Here is a 13,753-nt window from a genome sequence, read left to right as displayed (position 1 = left end):
TATCGGGAACTCTGTAAAGTGGTATATTAAAACAGGTGGTCGCCTGAGCAGGTGTTCCTATATATGATAAACACACTGTCAATAGCGACCGGATCTCTCTCAATGAATTTTATCTAAACTTTATTATAAAAAGGTAAAACGTAAGCAGCTGTAGATTTCAAACCAAGTAATAGCAAAAGCGGTAGTAGTTAAAAAGCCATTTCGAAGATTTGCTTAAGGTTATGTTTACCTTCCTCGGATGGTAGAATGGTGAAGGGGGGAAAGCTAGGGATGTATACGCCTATTATGACTAGCATAATCAGAAAGAGCACCAAGGCAGTGTTAACTGGAGACGTCATGGCAACCAAAGCCTGACCGAAGGTCCATATTTTCCATATAAAAATTTGGAATCTTTCGTTAATGATTCGATCAGGACCCCGCATAGAATCGTCTAAAATGTGAAGGAAAAGCAGAAAACAATTAAAGCAATAAAACTGAAGAAATGCAGTAAATTATTGGAAATTAAAGATTGTTTTGACCCCATATACAAAATGTACATATTTTATGTATCCATAAATATCTCTCCCATAAACACGAGGATTTCACTATAAGTTATCATTTCCTAAGACGTGTACCCCAGTTAGCACACTCTATCACACAAAAATGAAAATAACATGCAGACAAGTAATCATTTTTCGCACTCCACTGTATATAATCTTGGACAAGAAAAGAGTAATCTGTTTTGAATTTTGACACATTTCTGTCGCATAAGATGCAAAGTTTAAAAAAAGATATCTCATAGCTAAACACCAATGCTCTGTCATTCATAGATCAAAAACAATTGTAATACTTGTTTGATGTTTGAGTCTTTTCGAGACATCTAAATTTGATTTTGAAGTTCTGACAATTAAAAGTATGCAAATAATATTCTAAATCATTACACAACCCCAGTAACCACATCTACCGTTTGGCTTAATGTATAGTCTGCACTCAATAAGCATTGTTCCTGTTAACCAGAGTTCTAATCGCATAACCTTATCGTAGAACGAGTCAAGTGTCCAACAGTCGACATTGATATCGACAAACAGAATATATTGGCGGAGTTATACAAATTTACCGAAACTAGACATAATTGTGATAACATCAACAGTTGATGAGGGCGGGGTTAATAAGGCTTATGCAATTTTCAGTCTGTAAATTTTATTAAACCACCATCTCTCAAATTTAAACATGCTCAGCTGAAGTTACCGTTGGGCAATGGGAAAGATTTGTGGTACAATAAATCTATGTAATTGAAGTGAAAATGACTCACTGATTTCCCGTGGTTTTTGCATAAATGAAACTTCCAGTGGTATGTATGGATTGTATTCTTGGTTGCTGATGCAGACTTTATGAATACCAACAATTTCGTCATTGTGGTGAACATTTCTACAAGCTTTACAAAAGAATATTTTATAATTTGGGCAGAATATATCCGACTGCTTAAGACAAAAATGACACGCGTCAACTTGAAGTTTCTTGTCCCCGAAAATCACGTTGTGACTTGAGTTATTGCAAATGTGGATTGCTTCACTACTAGATCTACACAGACTTGAGTCACAATCTTTACAGTACGCGTCCGCAAACTTGTTTGGACACTTGTCGCAAAATTCTTTAAAATCCTTCTTCTTCTCTAGGAATGAAAGGATTTGTTCCATATTTGGTCTGAAGCATCTTTGGCGGAAGGGGAACCAATTTTATATGAACCGTGGGTCTAGCCCCCGAGGGGCCTGAGGGTTGGGGCCCAATTGGGCACACATACTAAATTCTTTAAAATCCTTCCTCTTCTGTAGGAGTGAAAGGATTTGTTTCATATTTAGTCTGAATCATCCTTGGGTAAAGGGGAACCAATTTTGTATAAACCGGGGTTCTGGCCCCTAAGGGGCCTGAGGGGCCGGGCCCAATAGGGGAAACATAGAAAATTCTTTAAAATCCTTCTTCTGTAGGAATAAAAACATTTGTTCCATATTTGGTCTAATGCATCTTTGGGGTAAGGGGAACCAATTTTGTATAAATGGTGGTTATGGTCCCCGAGGGGCCTGAGGGGCCGGGCCAAATAGGGAACACATACTAAATTCTTTAAAATCCTTCTTCTTCTGTAGGAATGAAAGGATTTATTCCATATTTAGTCTGAAGCATCCTTCGGTAAAAGGGGAACCAATTTTGTATAAACCGGGGGTCTGGCCCCTGAGGGGCCAGATGGGTGGGGCCCAATAGGGGAAACATAGCAAATTCTTTAAAATCCTTCTTCTTTCGTAGGAATAAAATGATTTGTTCCATATTTAGTCTGAAGCATCCTTGGGTAAAGGGGAACCAATTTTGTATAAACTGTGGGTCTGTCCCCTTATGGGCTTGAGCGGCGGCGCCCAATAGGGGAAACGTAGCAACTTCTTTAAAATCCTTCTTCTTTTGTAGGAATGAAAGGATTTCTTCAATATTTGGTCTGCATCATCCTTCTGTGAAGGGGAACCAGTTTTGTATAAACCGGGGGTCTGGCAATAGGGGAAACATAGCAAATTCTTTAAAATCCTTCTTCTTTTGTAGGAATGAAAGGATTTGTTCCATGTTTGGTCTGAAGCATCCTTCTGTGAAGGGGAACCCATTTTGTGTATACCGTGGGTCTGGTCCCGGAGGGAACTGAGGGGCGTGGCCAAAAGGGGCAATTGTGCTAAATTGATTTAAGCGACTTCTTCTCAGGAACTAAGAGATAGATATCAACCATATTTGATTGGAAGCATTTATCGGTAGTGGAGATTCAAAATTAGACAAATGGTTGGGTTGACCCCCCAGAGGGCTGAGGGGAGGGTCCAATTTGGCTATATTGCTATTAACGACTGTAGAATTATGCCATGGATATTGATCATATTCCCTGGGTCATAACTTTGAAACGGTTGAGATTCCCGCCCCAGAACTATATATACAAATGCTTGGCATAAAGAGACAAAAGTAGTCATGGTATTAGAATAGACCCTGGGGTCTGACCGAACCCCTACAGACCTAGTTTCTTAGTCACAGCTTGGACACAGTTGAGATCCCCAACCTATAACCATGCATATATGCAATTGCTGAGTATAAAGAGATGAATGCACATATGCTTCCATGATGGCCTTGGGGTCTGCCCCACCCTTGCAGACTTAACCCCTGGGTCATAACTTTAAAAATGTTGAGATCCTCACCCCAAAAAACAAATACAAATGCTGGACAAAAAGAGACGAATGCAGCCATGATATAAGAATTGATCCTGGGGTCTGGCCACAACCATAGGGATCTAGTTTCTAATTCACAGCTTGGAAACAGTTGCGATCCCCACCCCATAACCATACATTACATTGCTGGGCATGCAAAATCTAATACAGACATGCTACAAGAATTTGCATTGGGGTCTGGCATATTCCCTTGGATCTCATTTGGAGAATATTTTGCCATGATTGCTTAGATATCCAGGTGAGCGATTCAGGCCATCTGGGCCTCTTGTTCTCGGTTACAACCGATCTAAAATCACGGTCAGTTTGAGTAATTAACATTTTCTTTTTTAGTGGTTTCTTAATACAGTTTATTTTTCGTACATGGCGGTGCTATTAAATTTAAAGTGAATGATAAAGACGACAAAGAACTTATTTTCATTCATAAATCGTAATTTTGTGTTTGAATGGAGACTAATGCGGTGCTTACAGGGAATATAGATATACTCAATGTTGCACATAAAAAGATACGTATACGTGGTTAGCCGATATTTGTATTAGGTTGAAAATCCCTCTGCGCTGTCAAAGGCACCTGGGGTTGAGATATCGTTCTTTCACGTTTTTGTTTTATTTAAACAGAGTGAAATAACGATGTGTCGGCCCCACTTGTGGCACTGTGTGTTGTTTTGGATTAATTTTGAAATATTGTTTATTTTCTTGATATGTTTCACCAACTAGATCGATGTACCAATATTAGTTCTTCTGTACGAAGCATGCATGTTTCAGAGAGCTACGTGGCCATTGCCCTCTTGTTTTAAATACCTCGGTTTGGAGCTGTTTCAATTCAGGTTGTAGGTTGTAGACCCCCGTTTATAAATCAATAAGTAAGTGATTTTGCATGTTTTCCAAAATCTATTTTTATTACGAATATCATTGTTAAGTATACACGCCAATTCAACGGATGTATTACAGGGGTGATATGAATAATTATGACGCGTTTATAATTACATTGATAGTTTGAAGAAAGGTGTTTTAACTTCCTAGTGCCTTGTTTAGAAGTACTTCACCTAATTGTTGAAAGTTCGCCTTAGTGCAGAAGGTCATGAGGTTTTTTCCCGGATTCCTGCCTTTGCTTGGAATTGAACCAACGGCCCCGACTTTCAGTTTTGCAGGTTAGAAGTGAACTGTACTGTAGCAACAGCTAGTTATGTAATGAGGTGATAATGACACTGTAACAATCATACCCTAAAACACTGTTCATTTTCACAGCGGCCATTAAACACGGTAACACAGTTGACGTTTCTCTAGACATAGATGACTGAACACAGACGATTATCAGGTGTATAATGGTACATGGCATAACAGCACAATCCAGATCATTATCTTACAGACAATCAAAACAAGGCTTATAGAAAATCTACAGACTCGAACATTCATTGTTTTAACTTATCTTGGCTAGGAGCAGTTTCGATTTAGGTGCCAGAGTGACAACGGCCTCTATTTATATCCAAGGTTCATAGCGATATTGCGTGTTTTCCAAATAGCTATTTTTTATTTCGAATACTATTGGTGCGTATACACGTGTCTCCTTTTTTTTGTTTCCTTTTTTTTTGCCTCTAATAAAAAAAATGTCCACGGTGAGCCCTTTTAGATAAACTGTTTTAATATGAAAGGCATTACTTATCAAACGGTAATTTATCCTATCCAATGCCTAGCTGTTGACTAGGGGGAATATACAGCTAGTTAACACAATGTATGATGTCATCAGAACCTTTTAAATGACCTTAGCTTTTTATAGGACGCCACACTTCTAAAATAGATCACATGATAATATCGCTATGCACCTTAGATATAAACAGAGGCCGTTGTCACTCTGGCACCTGAATCGGAACCTGAAACTACTCCGATCAAAGGTAAGTTAAAATAATGAATGTTTTAGTTTGTAAGTTTTTTACTAGCCTTATGTTTAATTCTCCGTAAGATAATTATATAGACTGTGCTGTTATGTAATGTACCGTTACACACCGGATAGTCGTCTGAGTGCAGTCATCTGAAGCGATTACGTGGCTAACGAAACGTCAACTGTGTTACCGTGTGTAATGGCCGCTTCAATAATGAACAGTTTCTTAGGGTGTGCATTTTACAGTGTCATTGATACCTCATTATCTAACTAGCGGCTGCTAAAGTACAGTTCACTTCAAACCAGCAAACCTAAAATGTCGGTGCCGTTGGTTCAATTCCAAGCAAAGGCAGGAATCCGAGGACAGAACTCATGAACATCTACACTAAGGCGAACTTTCAACATTTAGGCCGAACGTGAAGTACTACCAAACAAGGCACTAGGAACTTAAGACACATTCCTTCAAGCTATCAATGAAATTATAAATGCGTCATAATTATTTATATCACCCCTGCAATACACCCATCAATTTACCTTGATCTGACGTGTATACTCACCAATGGTATTCGAAATAAAAATAGATTTTGAAAAACACACAATGTCGCTTCCATATCGATATATAAACGGGGGTTGTTGCTCGACTACAACCTGAATCTAAACAGCTCCGAACCAAAGTATAAAAAACAGTACTGCATAAAAAGTCAATATCTTACAACAAAAAAGTGGAATAATTGAAATTCAAAATTAAAGAGGTATTAAAACGTTTAGCCGCAGACAAAAAATGTAAAATGTTTGTAAGTGTTTTGAAAGGTCTCGAAAAAATCTCACTTTGAACTCTTGATTTTAGTTCGCTTAGCTTTGAACAACTAGGACCAGAAATGACTACGGCGTCACTAGGACGAACACATAATGATGCTATGTTTTATTGTGATAAAAAAGGAAGAATAAAACAAAAACTCTTAAAACATTTCGGTTCTGTGCAAATGGTTGATAAATGCTAAAAACGCATTGGTCAATAAGGGATATATCTTTATAACAAAATCTAACTGAATGGAAACAAGATGTGAGCACAAGTACATTTTCCGTAGCACATTTAATTAATAATTTTTTGTAAATCATTACTACAAAATGTATTGCAGTCCGTCCGTCCGTCTGTCAAAATAAATGTGTTTTGCATGAATTTATATGAGCATATGTCTAGCTGAAAATCATTATAATTTGTTATCGTTAATTAAATATAACAGAAGCAATTTTTTTATTTATTTATCAAATAATCTATACCGAAACTTTAACCCACAAGGGATATATCGGACAACAAAAGGAAATGAGGAGATAGGAAGAAAAATAGAAAGAAAATATGAAAAGTCAAAGGTGAAACTATATCCTGTGAAATCTGACAAATTAGCAGAAAATGTTTAAGTTCTCTGGCATCGCCTCATGATATTACTGTGGTTATGCACGCTATCTATGCGTTTGTGTAGATGATGTAATACTAAGATGTCAAAAATGCAATTATTGTCATGAAATTTGAGGGAAATTCTGGGTTTAGTCAAACTGACATATTTGAAACGTGCAGTTGACTATAAATAAGCTTACGTAACATGCACCAGCCATCATCAGATCCGGATGTAAACATGTTAACTAATGACTGAATTTAAATTTGCTTACATAATGAAATATATTATGAATATTTGTAGCGCTCTCCTTGTAGTCACACTTGACGATTGAGATCCTTACAATTCGAAGATGAACAGCAATATCATATTTACCATTCTGCTAGTATCCGTTGGCCTGTTATGCCTTGGAGGTGTCACCCCAGTTGAAAGTGAGCTTTAATATTATCATTTCTATGGTACAGGTTGAATATATTGTTGTTGTACTGGGCTAAACAGAAAAATGCGGGTTTTACTACACTTCCACTAATCATCTAAATCCAAATAAATTGTTACATTATTGTATAATTGTAAGCATTTGATAGCAGTTAATGCCCCATCGAGCAACATGTAATTCATTGAAAGCTAGGAAAACTATATAAAATATAATGGTCTCTATGGGTTTGGTTTTATTTTGTTTAACTCCCTATGAACAGTTAAGGTCGTGTTTTTTTTGTTTTTTGTTTTGATTTATTTTGTAATATGGGTTGTTCCTCTGATGACAGGAAGCACAGACATGATTCTGAAAATGTTTATTTCATTTCATTTACTACACGTAGACCTTATCAGGTTTCGTCCTACTGAACGCTGAATACAAACTGACTGGCTGGTCATGAATGAGTATTAATGAATTGAATAACACACTAATTTTCTTGGATAGTCTGCATGGTGTTTTTGTTTAATTTAAACTTCTTTCAGTTGAAATTTTATGAAATATTAACAGTATCAAATACAGATATCTCATTGTATTGATGTACCATCTACCATAATGATCAAAACTCAAACAAAACAAAAGAGGATAGATAAGTAAAAAAACAAAAACAAAAGACAATGTATTTCAATTACCAAAAAGTTTTAAACCAGATTCAGTTATGCTCTCTTTCCCACTGCAGGCAAAACACAAGTGATTTCCACTGTAGGTTCTATCTTCCCTTAGTATATACCTGTAGCCAAGTTGGTTAGAGCGACAGTAAAATGATGAAATGAGCAACAGTCCAGGGTTCGAGCCCTGGTCTGACCTCATTATAATTTTACATTCGGATCATTTTTCATTGATATATTTTTGATTATCCATTCTCTATTTCATTTCTTTCTTTACATTAAAATTTAATAACTTATCATGTGTCAAGCCAAAAGAAGTCTCAGTGAATGGTTATATTTTATGACAGCGGCACATGGATCCTTAAGTTCATTCCCGTTTAACCTGTTTTTTATTTATTGTTATCTAGGTATGCAGCTTCAATGCACATGCCAAAGACTTTGCGACTATGGTACTAGTGCAGCGGGTGCTTGTAGCCTTAAAGATAATAGCGTTGGGATATTATGTTGCCCGCGGTGACGTTGCTATGGCGTATTTCATTCCTTTATTCACTAACAGGTATGTGAAACTAATAACATGTATCTTAAATGGTTCATTTTAAAAAGGAAAGTTCTGAAATAATTTCCGTTCTATATCAAAATGTTATAATATAAGTATTACAGTGAAGCCCTTCTAATAAAGCTAATTTTGTTTCGAGCTACCATTGCTGAAGGATGAAACCGATTCATCACATATATCAGACCAATTGCTTAAACCGATATAAAGGATCTGTCATAAGTTTCCCTTCATATTAGATTTATGATACAAGTATTGAATTGTTCATGTTTGCGAGCCTCAGGCGAACAAATATAGTAAAATCATAAAACGTAAACCAAATATTTTGAAACTTTTTTGCAGGGAGGAAGTGGAAAAGGACTTCAATCCTGAATTTCAAATTATTCACTTTGAATTGTGAGAATAGTTTATATCATTAAAATTGTTCTTCAAAACGTGTATTGTTTTATATGAAACTACGGTCTGTATATTTTGATATACCTGTTTTTAAATTGCAAGTGATATCTGTATTATCAATCATAGTTGATAATTTTTTCATAAATTTATTGACATATGCAACTGTTTTTTTTTTTTTTATTTTAACTACCTTGACCATTCTTTCATGACCGCCTAAACTAAGATTCCCTTTATCCATGATCAACCTTAAAATATATTGGTTCTATTTTTGCCCAATAATTAAAACATATTGCCACACTGTACGTTATCCTGGCAAAACTGTGACATCGTTAAATAATCAGCTTTTATGTTAAACAGTGATTGTAATACTAAAGCGTTATCAGGTAAACAGTTTAATATGTCAATATCACATTAAGAATATACAACTATATTATGATGAGGTGCTTAAATCATAGGAATTCTACTTTTAAGGTGCTATCGATATGTTACTTTGATCGGTGCTGTATCAGGATACAAAAAGTCAGTTCGATTCAAATGCTTGAATACTACTGAAATTAATTGTAGGAAGGGAGGCAACTAAGTTAGTTACGGTTTGTCTGAACTAAAACATATAAACACTATAAATATATATAATATGTATACTTGTAGAAGGATCACTGTTTCACTGCAGGCAAAACAATAAAAGATTCCACTGTAACTTTCGTACTTAGAGTACCCTCCCCTTTGGATATAACTAGTGCAACTGAGCTAAGGTAGCAGGGTTGACCAGATAGTTCAATTGAGCGACCATACATGTATGCTTATCGAGTGCCGAGGGTTCGAATTCGGGTCTGGCCCATTTGCATATTTTTACACTCATACATTACATTATCGCCGTTTTTTTTGTTTTTTTTATTTATTTCTATAAACTTTCTACAATGTATCAATGCAATAATCATACACGCAAAATAATCTCCACACATAGGTACAGTTTTTGATATCGGTATGGGGATCCTTGAGACCTTTTCTTGGTGATTTATCATGACTCTTGCATAGCCCAGTATTTGATCGGTTCGTAAAAATTAGCACCCTCAGGTTCAACCTCTACAAACCGCTCTTAATTTAATAAATAACAACGGTTTAGTGGTTATTGATTTCACACATTTATTTCAATTCAAGAATGATATCAAAATAAACAACATGATTTTCATCCAACATCGTGTTAACTTTTTATCCTTCCTTACTGATAAACTGAAGATAACGCCTTGTGTTTGCTGTTGAAGTCATCTCTTCAGGTCATACATGGACAATTAAAAATGTTTTTTTTAGAATCATTATTAACCAGAAGGCGTTACCAAGACATATTTATATATGTAAGTACATGTATAATTATTTAAAGTGATATAGAAAAAATAAAGGTGGGTGGATTGACTAAATGTAACACAAAAGTGTTGAACAGATCATATGTTCTCTCATCAATTGTGAATATAAAGATTATTTCACCTCACCTTAAGACAACATAACTTTTCGAAATTAAATATGTTAAGCATAAATCAAGTTTTTGAAATAAGTAAAATGTCAGAAAGCAAGATCTTCCTGGGCTATCTTAAATAAGGACAATATCTGTATTGCATATCTTGCATACATTGAGGAATTATCTTATACACTAAATGAAGTTTAAACAAGCCACTAGTATCAACCGCTTATCACTTTCATCTGATGCTATTTTTTACAGGAAAAGTCTTCATAGTAATGCTTCAATTCAGGTAAGCGATGAATAAAATTGAAAAAAACGCTTATTGTTTAAAGAAGTACCAGGCATATTTTTTATTAGTTAGATATATACCATGTGGATATCTTACATTAAATCAATGAGCTATTCAAAGAGCACTATCCGCTCCAACGGTAGTAGCGTGGTAACACTGTCTGTCCTCCACACCGAACACGATATAGTCTCCCTGGTCGCTCATACCTCATACATTGGCGCTTACAGGGGCATGGTATGTTCCATGGCTGACCTGTATCAGGTAATATAAAATAAACCATTAGTGACAAAAAGTTAAGTAAGCAGTAGACAGTGTCAACGCACATGGGAAACACAACTATAGACTAAGGAAACTAATAGTTCTCATTTAAAAATATTTTATTAAATCTATCCGATTTAGTGGGAATTGGGCAACAGGCAATGCTTATACAAGCCCTTTCCCTGGAGGTACATCTCAAACAATGTGAAGTCAAGTACCTACTGTATTTATTTAATTATTAAAAGAATTTAATGATGAGTTTTTACATTTTATTAAAATATTTGCAAAGAGGACTATATTTTGACGTGTAGGGTTGTCTAGACATGCTATTGGTAAAGGGATCAAGATCAAGTATTGTAATCTTGATGTGTCGTATCTCGTTCCGGGGTAGGTTTCCGTGAAAAAAATGTAATAAACAGTATATCTAATAGTGTCTTCAGTAAAACCAAATATATTTTACGAGTGTGGCTGGTATTTTGATATCTTTCACGAGTGCGCAGCGCGAGTGAAATATTTCAAATGTTAGGAGCGACTAAATATAGTTGGTATTACTAAAGACACTGTTAGATATCCTCTATATGTCACCACACTAATACACAACAGTGTCAACGCACAGGAAAGCATATACCATAGTGTCAACACACAGGAAAGCATATACCATAGTGTCAACGCACAGGAAACATACAATAATGCCGGCACACAAATACACAACAGTTACAAGATACAGTGTCAACACACTGGAAACATATAGTTGCAACACAAAGGATTGCAGAGGAGCTCCTGAGGGGAATATCCGTTCTAAAAAGCATATTTATTCAACAGGTTCATTCAACAATTACTGAAAATATCTTTTAAGTTCATTGAATAGATACACTTTGTGTGTGTTTTTCGTCCGTGGTATCTAATCTTCCAGAGTTGTGATTGGTCGAAAAGATGAACTTTGACCGGGATTACTGTTTTCACGCGCTTTGTGCCACGTCCTATTTTGTTTACGTCGTCTGCTGCCAACATGGCTGCTTTTCGTGAAGAAGGGCTGCCTGCAAATGTCGGTGACTTCGTGGAGTTATAGGATGGAGAAGAGGGAATGATTAAAGCAATGTCAAAAGATGATGATACTTAAGGATTTGATCGCTATAAAGTTGAATTAGTTTTAGGCAAAAATGCTACAAAATTGCTACCTACGACACAGCGAAACATTTGAGTGCCTAAAATAAGTAAGTTTATAGTACTACACGCCATTGGCGCACTAATTAAATGTCGATTTTACCACCATTTCTTATGTATCTTTGATGTATGATCAATGTGTACTAATATTTCATGCTTTGCATTAATTCATCAAAATAAACCTGAAGTTTAACAAGTAATAAGCACTGAATTACATTAAGTTTGGCATGTTAACCTCACTAAATTTCAAACCGGTATTAATGCTGTTAACGTGGAACAAGCGTCGGTTGTTGATCCGGGAAAAGAAAAACTGAGAGAATGGATTACAAAACTATGATGATGTTTATTTACAATGAAAAACATATAAGCATTAAATATATACCATACACCCTCACAATCTCACACACTCTCTACAATAAAGTAATAAATTGTATATGTAGCTTGACGCTTCACACACGGCCACGACGATGATAAATACCAAAGTTCTCAGGAACCACAACAAAGTTCCCACAACAGTCACTGACTCGTGACCCAGCTCAATCCAGAGCCAATATCTTCAAGCAGTTCCATGCTTGTATACACCTTGCTAGGTAACCGCACTAGTGTCCATGACACGACAGCACACCACAATGGTTGGTTGGTTCTCAGAAGAACAGTCGCTAATAAAGTCGCCGACCTTGGCCTCCATGATGATCTTCATACATAGCCCCTTCGCTGGCCTAGACCCTGGTGAAAGATAACCCTCTTGGTCGGTCCTGATGCTCAAGTAGCAATATGGGTGGGAACACCTGCCCGGTCCTGACTTACTTGTTGAGACTGCTAACCCGTCATGCGAAGCTACAATAAGTTAATTGACGAACATAGTTAACCTCATCACTCACGTTTTCATACTTTTCTAACGCATAGCCTAAGTCCTGAATAATAATCAAGTGTACCCTATTTAATTAACGATAATGTAAACTATCCTTTATAAGTTACTAGAATATGTTTAAATACGCAGAACTAATGTGCGGCTCCAATTTATACACGAAATAACACAAAAAAGCACAATCCGCAAAATGACACCTCAAGGCTTCCATAAGCACGTACCCACTACACTCAACACTGTAACAATATAACTGGGTTTCCATATATTTATGAATAGGTAAATCATACGATACAAACTAGATAATTTCATATACAACAATCACATATATTCATATAGTCAATATATGATACTAATACATCCACAACATATGAAATCTAGCATAAAAACAACATAAATACAACACATTCCTACCTAAACGCTAAACAATGGTCACGGCTGACTGGAGCGCACAAATACCTAGATTGTTTGACCCGATAATAAGACGGTACAATACAATAATACCAACTAAAACAGAACAGAGAAAGAGTGAAAGTACACTTACCACAGTCTGTATTCTGTGCCTGTTCCACATGCCGTAATATTTCGATAATCCATACCGGGTACACAAGCCACAGAAACAATGTATGTCGCTATAAACAGCTCACCCCGTGCACGTCTACCCGTGACGCATTTCCGCCAAACAATCCCTAACTATTAAGGTTACTTACCCCGGTTATAAATGACACCATACACTATACTTAAAAATGAACTCCGTACAAAATATTAAATACAATCTATCAACCAAAACATACATGTTTGCGGTTCCATTAAAACACAACAGTTAAATGTGTTGAGATATGAAGTGGTTTCCAACATGTCATTCGTTGAATAACGTTTTGTCTTTCAATCAATATTTACTCAAATATTACGTGACAAAATTATCTATGGTCATAGACATATCATTAGAGATAAGAGAAAATATTTCATAACAATTTGATAAATGTTAAATATTGTTTCCAAATCCAACGAAAATAGTTTCGAAAATACTCTTACCTCTCATAAAAATTAAACTTAACAGCATGTTGTCAAAAGTTCATTCCATTTATTTGATTAAATCTTGTTTAGTTTTTAGTTCCAAATGTGAACATTAAGCAACATTTCATCAGCACATTTGAGTTTGTAGTTTGATGTTAAAATATTTCGAAGCTAACTTATT

General features: G+C 35.9%; 1 long non-coding RNA gene across 1 annotated transcript; it reads right to left on the bottom strand.

Moving 5' to 3' along the window:
* Positions 1 to 12,013: 12,013 nt before the first annotated feature.
* On the bottom strand, positions 12,014 to 13,239 carry LOC110467126. Its single transcript, XR_002464815.1, has 2 exons — positions 13,100 to 13,239; positions 12,014 to 12,527 (listed from the first exon to the last, which is right to left on the bottom strand). It is a non-coding gene; the product is annotated as an uncharacterized LOC110467126 (long non-coding RNA).
* Positions 13,240 to 13,753: the final 514 nt, after the last annotated feature.

This window comes from Mizuhopecten yessoensis, unplaced genomic scaffold, assembly GCF_002113885.1.
Source record: "Mizuhopecten yessoensis strain PY_sf001 unplaced genomic scaffold, ASM211388v2 scaffold11161, whole genome shotgun sequence".
Taxonomy (NCBI): Eukaryota; Metazoa; Mollusca; class Bivalvia; order Pectinida; family Pectinidae; genus Mizuhopecten; species Mizuhopecten yessoensis.
The sequence above is the reverse complement of the archived record's forward strand: the minus strand, read 5'-3'. Positions and strand labels throughout refer to the sequence as shown.